Here is a 15,399-nt window from a genome sequence, read left to right on the forward strand (position 1 = left end):
TACTTTAGGTCCAAAAATCATGTTTGGGGTGGTTTCGCGCAATTTCGTTGCCGCACGTCACCCATTCCGAAAACGGGTGTCGGGGTGCATACACAGCATGAGTTTTCACCACCGGAACCATTTCTTCGTTTTTCTCAACGAACATGCCCAATCCACTATTTTAGGACCAAAACTCATGTTTGAGGTGGTTTCACGTAATTTTGTTGCCGCACGTTACCCATTCCGAAAACGGGTGTCGGGGTGCATACAAAGCACGAGTTTTTGCCACCGGAACCATTTCTTCGTTTTTCGCAACGAACATGCCCAATCCACTACTTTAGGTCCAAAAATCATGTTTGGGGTGGTTTCGCGCAATTTCGTTGCCGCACGTTACCCATTCCGAAAACGGGTGTTGGGGTGCATACACAGCACGAGTTTTCGCCACCGGAACCATTTCTTCGTTTTTCTCAACGAACATGCCCAATCCACTACTTTAGGTCCAAAACTCATGTTTGGGGTGGTTTCGCGCAATTTCGTTGCCGCACGTTACCCATTCCGAAAACGGGTGTCGGGGTGCATACAAAGCATGAGTTTTTGCCACTGGAACCATTTCTTCGTTTTTCGCAACGAACATGCCCAATCCACTACTTTAGCTCCAAAACTCATGTTTGGGGTGGTTTTGCGCTATATCATTGCCGCACGTCACCCATTCCGAAAACGGGTGTCGTGGTGCATACAAAGCATGAGTTTTTGCCACCGGAACCATTTCTTCTTTTTCGCAACGAACATGCCCAATCCACTACTTTAGGTCCAAAACTAATGTTTGGGGTGGTTTCGTGCAATTTTGCTGCCGCACGTCACCCATTCCGAAAACGGGTGTCGGGGTGCATACAAAGCATGAGTTTTCGCAACTGGAACCATTTCTTCGTTTTCGCAACGAACATGCCCAATCCACTACTTTGGGTCCAAAATTCATGTTTGGTGTGGTTTCGCGCAATTTCGTTGTCGGACGTCACCCATTCCCAAAACGGGTGTCGGGGTGCATACAAAGCACGACTTTTTCCACAGGCACCAATTCTTCGTTTTTCGTAACAAACATGCCCAATCCACTGCTTTAGGTCCAAAACTCATGTTTGGTGTGGTTTCACGCTATTTCGTTGCCGAACGTCACCCATTCCGAAAACGAGTCGGTGCATACAAAGCACGAGTTTTTGCCACCGGAACCATTTATTCGTTTTTCGCAACGAACATGCCCAGTCCACTACTTTAGGTCCAAAACTCATGTTTGGGGTGGTTTCGCGCAATTTCGTTGCCGCACGTCACCCATTCCGAACCATTTTTTCGCTTTTTGCAACGAACATGCCAATCCACTACTTTAGGTCCAAAACTCATGTTTGGGTGGTTTCGCGCAATTTCGTTGCCGCACGTCACCCATTACAAAAACGGGTGTCCGAGTTTTTGCCACCGGAACCAATTCTTCGTTTTTCGCAACGAACATGCCCAATCCACTACTTTAGGTCCAAAACTCATGTTTGGGGTGGTTTCGTGCAATTTCGTTGCCGCACGTTACCCATTCCGAAAACGGGTGTCGGGGTGCATACAAAGCACGAGTTTTTGCCACTGGAACCATTTCTTCGTTTTTCGCAAAGAACATGCCCAATCCACTAGTTTAGCTCCAAAACTCATGTTTGGGGTGGTTTCGCGCTATATCATTGCCGCACGTCACCCATTCCGAAAACGGGTGTCGTGGTGCATACAAAGCACGAGTTTTTGCCACCGGAACCAATTCTTCGTTTTTCGCAACGAACTTGCCCAATCCACTACTTTAGGTCCAAAACTCATGTTTGGGGTGGTTTCGCGCTATATCGTTGCCGCACGTCACCCATTCCGAAAACGGGTGTCGGGGTGCATACAAAGCACGAGTTTTTGCCACCGGAACCATTTCTTCGTTTTTTCGCAACGAACATGCCCAATCCACTACTTTAGGTCCAAAAATCATGTTTGGGGTGGTTTCGCGCAATTTCGTTGCCGCACGTCACCGATTCCGAAAACGAGTGTCGGGGTGCACACACAGCACGAGTTTTCGCCACCGGAACCATTTCTTCGTTTTTCTCAACGAACATGGCCAATCCACTACTTTAGGTCCAAAACTCATGTTTGGGGTGGTTTCACGCAATTTCATTGCCGCACGTTACCCATTCCGAAAACGAGTGTCGGGGTGCATACAAAGCACGAGTTTTTGCCACTAGAACCATTTCTTCGCTTTTCGCAACGAACATGCCCAATCCACTACTTTAGCTCCAAAACTCATGTTTGGGGTGGTTTCGCGCTATATCATTGCCGCACGTCACCCATTCCGAAAACGGGTGTCGTGGTGCATACAAAGCACGAGTTTTTGCCACCGGAACCATTTCTTCGTTTTTCGCAACGAACATGCCCAATCCACTACTTTAGGTCCAGAACTAATGTTTGGGGTGGTTTCGTGCAATTTCGTTGCCGCACGTCACCCATTCCGAAAACGGGTGTCGGGGTGCATACAAAGCATGAGTTTTCGCAACTGGAACCATTTCTTAGATTTCGCAACGAACATGCCCAATCCACTACTTTGGGTCCAAAATTCATGTTTGGTGTGGTTTCGCGCAATTTCGTTGTCGGACGTCACCCATTCCCAAAACGGGTGTATGGGTGCATACAAAGCACGACTTTTGCCACCGGCACCAATTCTTCGTTTTTCGCAACGAACATGCCCAATCCACTACTTTAGGTCCAAAACTCATGTTTGGTGTGGTTTCACGCTATTTCGTTGCCGCACGTCACCCATTCCGAAAACGAGTGTCGGGGTGCATACAAAGCACGAGTTTTTGCCACCGGAACCATTTCTTCGTTTTTCGCAACGAACATGCCTAGTCCACTACTTTAGGTCAAAAACTCATGTTTGGGGTGGTTTCGCGCAATTTCGTTGCCGCACGTCACCCATTCCGAGCCATTTTTTCGCTTTTTGCAACGAACATGCCCAATCCACTACTTTAGGTCCAAAACTCATGTTTGGGGTGGTTTCGCGCAATTTCGTTGCCGCACGTCACCCATTACAAAAACGGGTGTCGGGCGGGGTGCATACAAAGCACGAGTTTTTGCCACCGGAAACAATTCTTCGTTTTTCGCAACTAACATGCCCAATCCACTACTTTAGGTCCAAACTCATGTTTGGGGTGGTTTCGCGCAATTTCGTTGCCGCACGTTACCCATTCCGAAAACGGGTGCCGGGGTGCATACAAAGCACGAGTTTTTGCCTCTGGAACCATTTCTTCATTTTTCACAACGAACATGCCCAATCCACTACTTTAGCTCAAAAACTCATGTTTGGGGTGCTTTCGCGCTATATCATTGCCGCACGTCACCCATTCCGAAAATGGGTGTCGTGGTGCATACAAAGCACTAGTTTTTGCCACCGGAACCAATTCTTCGTTTTTCGCAACGAACTTGCCCAATCCACTACTTTAGGTCCAAAACTCATGTTTGGGGTGCTTTCGCGCTATATCGTTGCCGCCCGTCACCCATTCCAAAAACGGGTGTCGGGGTGCATACAAAGCACGAGTTTTTGCCACCGGAACCATTTCTTCGTTTTTCGCAACGAACATGCCCAATCCACTACTTTAGGTCCAAAACTCATGTTTGGGGTGGTTTCGCGCAATTTCGTTGCCGCATGTCACCCATTCCGAAAACGGGTGTCGGGGTGCATACAAAGCACGAGTTTTCGCCACCGAAAGCATTTCTTCGTTTTTCTCAACGAACATGCCCAATCCACTACTTTACGTCCAAAACTCATGTTTGGGCTGGTTTCACACAATTTCGTTGCCGCACGTTACCCATTCCGAAAACGGGTGTTGGGTGCATACAAAGCATGAGTTTTCGCCACCAGAAACATTTCTTCGTTTTTCGCAACGAACATGCCCAATCCACTACTTTAGGTCTGAAACTCATGTTTGGGGTGGTTTCGCGCACCCATTCCGAAAACGGGAGTTGGGGTGCATACAAAGCATGAGTTTTCGCCATCGGAACCATTTTTTCGTTTTTCACAACGAACATGCCCAATCCACTACTTTGGGTCCAAAACTCATGTTTGGTGTGGTTTCGCGCAATTTCGTTGTCGTACGTCACCCATTCCCAAAACGGGTGTAGGGGTGCATACAAAGCACGACTTTTGCCATCGAAACCATTTCTTCGTTTTTCGCAACAAACATGCCCAATCCACTACTTTAGGTCTAAAACTCATGTTTGGTGTGGTTTCGCGCTATTTCATTGCCGCACGTCACCCATTCCGAAAACGGGTGTCGGGGTGCATACAAAGCACGAGTTTTTGCCACTGGAACCATTTCTTCGTTTTTCGCAACGGACATGCCCAATCCACTACTTTAGGTCCAAAACTCATGTTTGGGGTGGTTTCGCGCTATATCGTTGCCGCCCGTCACCCATTCTGAAAACGGGTGTCGGGGTGCATACAAAGCACGAGTTTTTGCCACCGGAACCATTTCTTCGTTTTTCGCAACGAACATGCCCAATCCACTACTTTAGGTCCAAAAATCATGTTTGGGGTGGTTTCGCGCAATTTCGTTGCCGCACGTCACTCATTCCGAAAACGGGTGTCGGGGTGCATACACAGCATGAGTTTTCGCCACCGGAACCATTTCTTCGTTTTTCTCAACGAACATGCCCAATCCACTATTTTAGTTCCAAAACTCATGTTTGGGGTGGTTTCACGTAATTTTGTTGCCGCACGTTACCCATTCCGAAAACGGGTGTCGGGGTGCATACAAAGCACGAGTTTTTGCCACCGGAACCAATTCTTCGTTTTTCGCAATGAACTTGCCCAATCCACTACTTTAGGTCCAAAACTCATGTTTGGGGTGGTTTCGCGCTATATCGTTGCCGCACGTCACCCATTCCGAAAACGGGTGTCGTGGTGCATACAAAGCACGAGTTTTTGCCACCGGAACCATTTCTTCGTTTTTCTCAACGAACATGCCCAATCCACTACTTTAGGTCCAAAACTCATGTTTGGGGTGGTTTCGCGCAATTTCGTTGCCGCACGTTACCCATTCCGAAAACGGGTGTCGGGGTGCATACAAAGCACGAGTTTTTGCAACTGGAACCATTTCTTCGTTTTTCGCAACGAACATGCCCAATCCACTACTTTAGCTCCAAAACTCATGTTTGGGGTGGTTTTGCGCTATATCATTGCCGCACGTCACCCATTCCGAAAACGGGTGTCGTGGTGCATACAAAGCACGAGTTTTTGCCACTGGAACCATTTCTTCGTTTTTCGCAACGAACATGCCCAATCCACTACTTTAGGTCCAAAACTAATGTTTGGGGTGGTTTCGTGCAATTTCGTTGCCGCACGTCACCCATTCCGAAAACGGGTGTCAGGGTGCATACAAAGCATGAGTTTTCGCAACTGGAACCATTTCTTCGTTTTCGCAACAAACATGCCCAATCCACTACTTTGGGTCCAAAATTCATGTTTGGTGTGGTTTCGCGCAATTTCGTTGTCGGACGTCACCCATTCCCAAAACGGGTGTCGGGGTGCATACAAAGCACAACTTTTGCCACCGGCACCAATTCTTCGTTTTTCGTAACAAACATGCCCAATCCACTGCTTTAGGTCCAAAACTCATGTTTGGTGTGGTTTCACGCTATTTCGTTGCCGAACGTCACCCATTCCGAAAACGAGTGTCGGGGTGCATACAAAGCACGAGTTTTTGCCACCGGAACCATTTCTTCGTTTTTCGCAACGAACATGCCCAGTCCACTACTTTAGGTCCAAAACTCATGTTTGGGGTGGTTTCGCGCAATTTCGTTGCCGCACGTCACCCATTCCGAACCATTTTTTCGCTTTTTGCAACGAACATGCCGAATCCACTACTTTAGGTCCAAAACTCATGTTTGGGTGGTTTCGCGCAATTTCGTTGCCGCACGTCACCCATTACAAAAACGGGTGTCGGGCGTGGTGCATACAAAGCACGAGTTTTTTCCACCGGAACCAATTCTTCGTTTTTCGCAACGAACATGCCCAATCCACTACTTTAGGTCCAAAACTCATGTTTGGGGTGGTTTCGCGCAATATCGTTGCCGCACGTCACCCATTCCGAAAACGGGTGTCGGGGTGCATACAAAGCACGAGTTTTTGCCACTGGAACCATTTCTTCGTTTTTCGCAAAGAACATGCCCAATCCACTAGTTTAGCTCCAAAACTCATGTTTGGGGTGGTTTCGCGCTATATCATTGCCGCACGTCACCCATTCCGAAAACGGGTGTCGTGGTGCATACAAAGCACACGAGTTTTTGCCACCGGAACCAATTCTTCGTTTTTCGCAACGAACTTGCCCAATCCACTACTTTAGGTCCAAAACTCATGTTTGGGGTGGTTTCGCGCTATATCGTTGCCGCACGTCACCCATTCCGAAAACGGGTGTCGGGGTGCATACAAAGCACGAGTTTTTGCCACCGGAACCATTTCTTCGTTTTTCGCAACGAACATGCCCAATCCACTACTTTAGGTCCAAAAATCATGTTTGGGATGGTTTCGCGCAATTTCGTTGCCGCACGTCACCCATTCCGAAAACGAGTGTCGGGGTGCACACACAGCACGAGTTTTCGCCACCGGAACCATTTCTTCGTTTTTCTCAACGAACATGCCCAATCCACTACTTTAGGTCCAAAACTCATGTTTGGGGTGGTTTCGCGCAATTTCGTTGCCGCACGTTACCCATTCCGAAAACGAGTGTCGGGGTGCATACAAAGCACGAGTTTTTGCCACTGGAACCTTTTCTTCGCTTTTCGCAACGAACATGCCCAATCCACTACTTTAGCTCCAAAACTCATGTTTGGGGTGGTTTCGCGCTATATCATTGCCGCACGTCACCCATTTCGAAAACGGGTGTCGTGGTGCATACAAAGCACGAGTTTTTGCCACCGGAACCATTTCTTCGTTTTTCGCAACGAACATGCCCAATCCACTACTTTAGGTCCAAAACTAATGTTTGGGGTGGTTTCGTGCAATTTCGTTGCCGCACGTCACCCATTCCGAAAACGGGTGTCGGGGTGCATACAAAGCATGAGATTTCGCAACTGGAACCATTTCTTCGTTTTCGCAACGAACATGCCCAATCCACTACTTTGGGTCCAAAATTCATGTTTGGTGTGGTTTCGCGCAATTTCGTTGTCGGACGTCACCCATTCCCAAAACGGGTGTTTGGGTGCATACAAAGCACGACTTTTGCCACCGGCACCAATTCTTCGTTTTTCGCAACGAACATGCCCAATCCACTACTTTAGGTCCAAAACACATGTTTGGTGTGGTTTCACGCTATTTCGTTGCAGCACGTCACCCATTCCGAAAACAAGTGTCGGGGTGCATACAAAGCACGAGTTTTTGCCACCGGAACCATTTCTTCGTTTTTCGCAACGAACATGCCCAATCCACTACTTTAGGTCCAAAAATCATGTTTGGGGTGGTTTCGCGCAATTTCGTTGCCGCACGTTACCCATTCCGAAAACGGGTGTTGGGGTGCATACACAGCACGAGTTTTCGCCACCGGAACCATTTCTTCGTTTTTCTCAACGAACATGCCCAATCCACTACTTTAGGTCCAAAACTCATGTTTGGGGTGGTTTCGCGCAATTTCGTTGCCGCACGTTACCCATTCCGAAAACGGGTGTCGGGGTGCATACAAAGCATGAGTTTTTGCCACTGGAACCATTTCTTCGTTTTTCGCAATGAACATGCCCAATCCACTACTTTAGCTCCAAAACTCATGTTTGGGGTGGTTTTGCGCTATATCATTGCCGCACGTCACCCATTCCGAAAACGGGTGTCGTGGTGCATACAAAGCACGAGTTTTTGCCACCGGAACCATTTCTTCATTTTTCGCAACGAACATGCCCAATCCACTACTTTAGGTCCAAAACTAATGTTTGGGGTGGTTTCGTGCAATTTCGTTGCCGCACGTCACCCATTCCGAAAACGGGTGTCGGGGTGCATACAAAGCATGAGTTTTCGCAACTGGAACCATTTCTTCGTTTTCGCAACGAACATGCCCAATCCACTACTTTGGGTCCAAAATTCATGTTTGGTGTGGTTTCGCGCAATTTCGTTGTCGGACGTCACCCATTCCCAAAACGGGTGTCGGGGTGCATACAAAGCACGACTTTTTCCACCGGCACCAATTCTTCGTTTTTCGTAACAAACATGCCCAATCCACTGCTTTAGGTCCAAAACTCATGTTTGGTGTGGTTTCACGCTATTTCGTTGCCGAACGTCACCCATTCCGAAAACGAGTGTCGGGGTGCATACAAAGCACGAGTTTTTGCCACCGGAACCATTTATTCGTTTTTCGCAACGAACATGCCCAGTCCACTACTTTAGGTCCAAAACTCATGTTTGGGGTGGTTTCGCGCAATTTCGTTGCCGCACGTCACCCATTCCGAACCATTTTTTCGCTTTTTGCAACGAACATGCCAATCCACTACTTTAGGTCCAAAACTCATGTTTGGGTGGTTTCGCGCAATTTCGTTGCCGCACGTCACCCTGATGTGCACCCGTTGGGTGATTGCCCGATCTTTCGATGAGAGGGTGTGGAATAACTCGATTGGGGGAGGAGACGACGTTCACGGCCCGACTACAGCCTTCCAAAGACGCTGCGCCTTAGCAACCGATACACCACCTCCTATGGCTGTCACGATCTTGTGGAGTGTGACACCCTGGCCACTAGGGCACTCGTCCTGCAAGCAATCGAAGAACTAGCAAGAACAAGTAGAACAAGTACTGAATTACCAGATCTAAATGTAGGTTTAAAGATCAAACTACAATATGGTGGGGTTCCGAAGACAAGAAGACGGGCGGCTGAACTAGCACGCGCGCTTGCAAGCAAGTAGCGAGAGCTAAACTTGATCTAAACAAAACCCGCTGTTCTTGGTGGCGGCTAGGGGGTTTATAAACATGGGAGGACGACCACAAGGGTATTGGGGTCGTGCTGCAACCCTAGGATGCGTCCCTAATGGACCTAACTTGATACACGACCCATTGGGCCAAAATAGGGTGACGCAGCACCATGGGCAGAAAAGGCAGGAAATGTCTCGGTAAGAAAACAATGATTACGGCGGCCTCAGAACAGATATGACTATAATTCCGGATCCATATGAAAGTAGACTTGATAAGCTTTCCATGTTGTGCTTGAACATTCCAATCCGAGCCCGCATCTGACCGTGGTGACCGTCACAAGTTGGTGTTCTTCTGCAGTCCGAATCCAGCATGTTCAAATCCTTTTCCCTTTCGGTCTTCTCCCTGATTCCTAAGCAAAACAAGAGTGCACGGGTCTCCATGGTCTAAATATGATGGACATGAACTCAAGAGTGTAATCACCTGATGGTTGAGTTGACGAGCACGAGCGCGAGTAATGGGACCAGAAATTGGTACTTGTATTGGTATAGATGCATCAGTAGTGTGGATGTCTTCATCATTCTCCCCTTCTTGCATTTGAGTCGTCCTCGACTCAAGCTCAACTTCCTCTCCCAAGTAGGGCTTTAAATCTGCAATGTTAAATGTGGGGCTAACCCCAAAGTCTGCAGGCAGATCTAGCCTATATGCATTGTCGTTAATTTTCTCTAGCACTTTAAACGGTCCATCGGCTCGAGGCAACAATTTAGATTTTCGTAATTCAGGAAACCTTTCCTTTCTCAAATGCAACCAAACTAAATCTCCAGGTTCAAAATTTATTTCCTTTCTACCTTTATCACTAGCAAACTTATATCTAGCATTCATACGCTCTATGTTTTCTTTAGTAGTTTCGTGCAGTTTTAACATCAATTCAGCACGCCTAGTAGCATCAAAATTTAGTTTTTCAGAAGATGGCAAAGGCATTAAATCAATAGGAGCACGAGGTAACAAACCATATACAATCTGAAATGGGCACATCTTTGTAGTAGAATGCAATGATCGATTATAAGCAAATTCAATATGAGGCAAACAGTCCTCCCACATCTTAATATTCTTCTTTAGAACTGCCCTTAACATAGTAGACAAAGTTCTATTCACAACTTCAGTTTGACCATCAGTTTGAGGATGACATGTAGTAGAAAATAAAAGCTTAGTCCCCAATTTTGCCCACAAAGTCCTCCAAAAATGACTAAGAAATTTAGCATCACGATCAGAAACGATTGTGTTGGGCACACCATGCAAGCGAACAATTTCACGAAAGAACAAATCAGCAATATGAGTAGCATCGTCAGTTTTATGACATGGTATGAAATGTGCCATCTTAGAAAATCTATCAACAACCACAAACACACTATCACGTCCCTTCCTAGTCCTAGGCAATCCCAGCACAAAATCCATAGAAATATCTTCCCAAGGAGCACTAGGAACGGGTAGAGGCAAATACAAACCGTGTGGATTTAACCGTGACTTCGCCTTTTGGCATGTCGTGCAACGAGCAACCAATCTCACCACATCTCTTCTCATCTTGGGCCAAAAGAAATGACCAGCAAGTATGTCCTCCGTTTTCTTTGCTCCAAAATGTCCCATTAAGCCACCTCCATGTGCTTCCTGTAACAACAACAAACGAACGGAGCTAGCTGGAATGCATAGCTTGTTAGCTCTAAACACAAACCCATCACTAACGATATATTTGTTCCATCCTTTCCCATCTTTACAATGCAGCAACACATCTTTAAAATCAGCATCATGAACATATTGGTCTTTAATCGTCTCTAATCCAAAGATTTTGTAGTCAAGTTGATTCAGCAAAGTATATCTCCTAGACAAAGCGTCAGCAATGATATTCTCTTTTCCTTTCTTGTGCTTAATAACATAAGGAAACGATTCGATAAATTCAACCCACTTAGCATGTCTACGGTTCAGTTTTCCTTGACTACGAATATGTTTCAAAGATTCATGATCAGAATGAATAACAAACTCTTTGGGCCACAAATAATGCTGCCATGTTTCTAATGTTCGCACAAGAGCATATAATTCCTTATCATAAGTAGAATAATTTAGAACAGACCCACTCAATTTTTCACTAAAATATGCAACAGGTTTGCCTTCTTGTAACAAAACACCACCCAATCCAATTCCACTAGCATCACATTCAAGCTCAAAAGTCTTATTAAAATCAGGAAGTTGGAGGAGAGGTGCATGTGTCAACTTATCTTTCAGCACGTTGAAAGCGTGCTCTTGTACTTTGCCCCAACTAAAATGCACTCCCTTCTTCGTAAGCTCATTCAAAGGTGCAGCAATGGTGCTAAAGTCCTTCACAAAACGGCGATAGAAGCCAGCAAGTCCTAGGAAACTCCGCACCTGTGTGATAGTCTTTGGCATAGGCCATCCATGTATCGCTTCTACCTTGGCTTGATCAACCTCAATTCCCTGTGGAGTCACAACATAACCAAGAAACGAAACTCGATCGGTGCAAAATGTGCACTTCTCAAGGTTACCAAATAAACGTGCATCTCGTAAAGCATTAAAAACAGCACGCATGTGATCAACATGTTCATCCATAGATTTGCTGTAGATTAATATGTCATCAAAGTATACTACCACAAATTTTCCAATGAAGGCACGCAAAACCTCGTTCATTAATCTCATGAAAGTGCTAGGTGCATTAGTTAACCCAAAAGGCATGACTAACCACTCATACAATCCGAACTTAGTTTTGAAAGCAGTTTTCCATTCATCTCCCAATTTCATACGAATCTGGTGGTACCCACTACGCAAATCAACTTTAGAAAAGACAATGGCACCACTCAATTCATCAAGCATATCATCTAAACGTGGAATAGGGTGTCGATAACGTATCGTGATATTATTAATAGCCCTACAATCAACACACATACGCCATGTTCCATCTTTTTTAGGCACTAAAATAACCGGAACAGCACACGGACTAAGAGACTCACGCACGTAACCTTTGTCGAGTAGTTCTTGCACTTGTCGCTGAATTTCTTTTGTTTCCTCTGGATTTGTCCTATATGGCGCACGATTCGGCAAAGATGCACCAGGAATAAGATCAATTTGGTGCTCAATCCCTCGTATAGGTGGCAGCCCCTCTGGTATCTCACTTGGAAATACATCAGAATACTCCTGCAAAATGTTAGTAATAACAGGAGGCAAAGAATGCTGCATATCTTGAATTGAAATCAAAGCATCCTTGCATACCAAGGCGTAGGCAACAGTAGTGGAAGCAAATAATTCATTAACATCAGTTTTTGTTGCAAGCAAGCAATGTCCTTTCAATTTTATCCCATCTTTGTTATTACCAACAACTTTAATATTCTTGTTGTTCTCAGTTTTAGCTTTGGTAGCTTTAGCAACATCATCACGCACAATAGCCTCAGGGGACATGGGAAGCAAAATAATTTTCTTATCATGGTATATGAGAGAATATTGATTTGATCTACCATGATGCATACAATCTGAATCAAATTGCCATGGTCTACCTAGCAGAATATTACAAGCATCCATAGGCACAACATCACAGTCAACAACATCACGATATGAACCAATAGCAAAATTAATTCGTACCAGCTTGGTTACCTTGACCTTACCACTATTGTTGAGCCATTGAATGTGATATGGATGCGGGTGCGGTTTGGTCGTAAGTGCAAGCTTCTCCACCATGTCGCTGCTAGCCAAGTTGTTGCAGCTACCTCCATCAATGATCAAACGATATGAACGCTCCTTAATGACACACTTTGTTTGAAACAACGTATGTCGCTGATTCTGCTCTGCCTTCTCCATTTGTGCACTAAGCACACGCTGTACAATGAGGCTCTCATAATGCTCTGCATCATCTGCACCAATCTGTTCTTCGGGTGGTTCCTTAGTGCCTACATCATCAGCCGCAAGCAAAGCAAGTGTAGCTTCATCCAAATCACTAGCAGAGGAATACCCACCATCGTCTTTTACCACCAAAACACGCTGATTAGGACAATAACGCTGCACGTGTCCATAGCCCTTGCATCGATAACACAGAACATCTCTTGTTCTACCTGTGGAAGCTACTGAAGAGGCACTACCTGCGGGTTTCTGGGCAGATTTGGTTGCTGAATTTGTGGAAGATGCACGTGGTTTGTCGCTGGAGGAAGGCGGGGGTGCTGGTCGACTTGGCGAGGGAGTTGGTGCTAGTGTACGGCCGGTCATGGATGTAGTCGTGCGCTGTTGCCATGGTGTAGATTTTCCTGCAGAAACATTAGACCTTGCACTAGCACGTCGTCCCTGCACTTCCCTTTCAGCTTTGCAAGCAAGATGAAACAATCGGGTTACATTAGCATAATCTTTATAAGCAAGGATGTCCTGAATTTCCCTATTTAACCCGCCCAAAAATCTAGCCATAGCAGATTCCTCACCCTCCTCTATGTTACAACGCAGCATACCCATTTGTAATTCCTGATAATATTCTTCTACACTTTTAGTACCCTGTCTCAATTGTTGCAACTTGTTTAACATATCACGTGCATAATAAGAAGGAACAAATCTAGCCCGCATGACCCGTTTCAACGCATCCCAAGTTTGTGGCATGTTATTAGGATTCTTCTTACCATGTTCTATCCACCAAACAGAAGCAAATTCAGTAAACTCACTAGTAGCAGCTCTAACCCGCGCATTCTCAGGAAATTCATGGCATGCAAACTTTTGATCAACCGCAATCTCCCAAGTAATGTAAGCATCAGGGTCATATTTACCATCAAAAGGAGGTATTTTAAATTTAACCTTACTAAAAGCATCATCATTACCATGTACCTCACGTCGGTGAAAACCACCCATACCTCTACGGTTAGTACGTAGTCGCCGGCGATTAGGTGCTTCTTGGTCATCTTGTTCAGTATCAGCAACATAGTCATCCCAGTTACCTTCGGCGCCCTCATCACGCCCACCATTGATATTAGCATGCATCTCATCAAACCGCCTCAAGAGTGCGACAAGGCTCTTGTCAATATGAGCAACTGTCATTTCCACATTTGCAAGTTTGGTGTTCGTGTCGATCTGTGTGGCCTCCAATTGCCCCATCTTTTCATTCGTCACCTGCATGTCATTATCAAGACCTTCCGTGTGCGTCTTCACTAGCCTTACAAAGTGTTGTATGATACCCTTGGTGCGAGGAGAGTGTGGCATATTACGAGAAGCATCATCAACCTCCAATCCTGCCATGGTTAGACGAACAGAGGCAACAAGAAAAAAAAAACGTGAAGGAATAAAAACTCTACAACTATTAGGATGTAGCTACTGCAAGGCGCTCACTCTCAACCTGCCACACAAGCTCTTACCAATTCTTACCTTGCACAACAGGAGGGGTCAGCAACCAACAAGTCTGCAACCGTGGAATAAGTGTATCGGTGCCGCAGCAACACGACCTGTCAAACTGTAGTCGAAATATGTAGAGTTGTAGGTGGGCTGAAGCAAGGAATACACTAGTACCACGTTAGTTACAAAAGCAAGCTGAATAATCGTTCAACGGTGGTACTGTGCTGGTCCTAGGCTAAACCAGGCTAGAGACGTGAGCCTAGGCACAAAGGTAGTCACTGAAAAAGAACAACTAGCACAGCACAAAGAGAAACAACAGATTTAGAGATTCAGCCCCCTTCTTCTTCTTTTCCTTTTTTTTTCTTTTCTATTCTTTTTTTTTCTTCTTCTTCTGTTTTTTTTTTTGCAGGGGCCTAAACCCTTTTTTTTCACTATGACAACCCAAACAATAAAGATATTGCTAACAACCCCTTTAAATCAGATTTAACAAATCTTGTTAATATAGGAAGTCCAGAAATCTCTACGATGATTGCGGAGCGCTCAGAACGAATTTTGAGATAAGGTCAGATCCGTTGGAAAGAAGATAAGATAAGCTTTCCAGATTGTATTTAAACTTCCAAATCGGATATGATATGTATCCGTGGTGGCAAAAACGAACCAGAGATGTTTTTGGTGATGGTGGATTTCGTGGTGACCAAAACGTGGTAGAACTCAAAACTCTAAAGGAATAAACTAAGACCAGCAACTCGACACAACCGATGCAACCAAAAACTCAACAAGCCCTAACTAAGTAGTACTAGTAAATGCTCAATGGTTTATAGGATTGCGGTAAAACTAATCTACTATTTTTTGGCTTTTTCTGGACTATAGGAGATAAGAAAACAGCGAAGAAAAGTAAATCTCTCACCGATAAACCTTGCTCTGATTACCAACTGATGTGCACCCGTTGGGTGATTGCCCGATCTTTCGATGAGAGGGTGTGGAATAACTCGATTGGGGGAGGAGACGACGTTCACGGCCCGACTACAGCCTTCCAAAGACGCTGCGCCTTAGCAACCGATACACCACCTCCTATGGCTGTCACGATCTTGTGGAGCGTGACACCCTGGCCACTAGGGCAC

The sequence above is a fragment of the Zea mays genome, chromosome 3, assembly GCF_902167145.1.
Source record: "Zea mays cultivar B73 chromosome 3, Zm-B73-REFERENCE-NAM-5.0, whole genome shotgun sequence".
Taxonomy (NCBI): Eukaryota; Viridiplantae; Streptophyta; class Magnoliopsida; order Poales; family Poaceae; genus Zea; species Zea mays.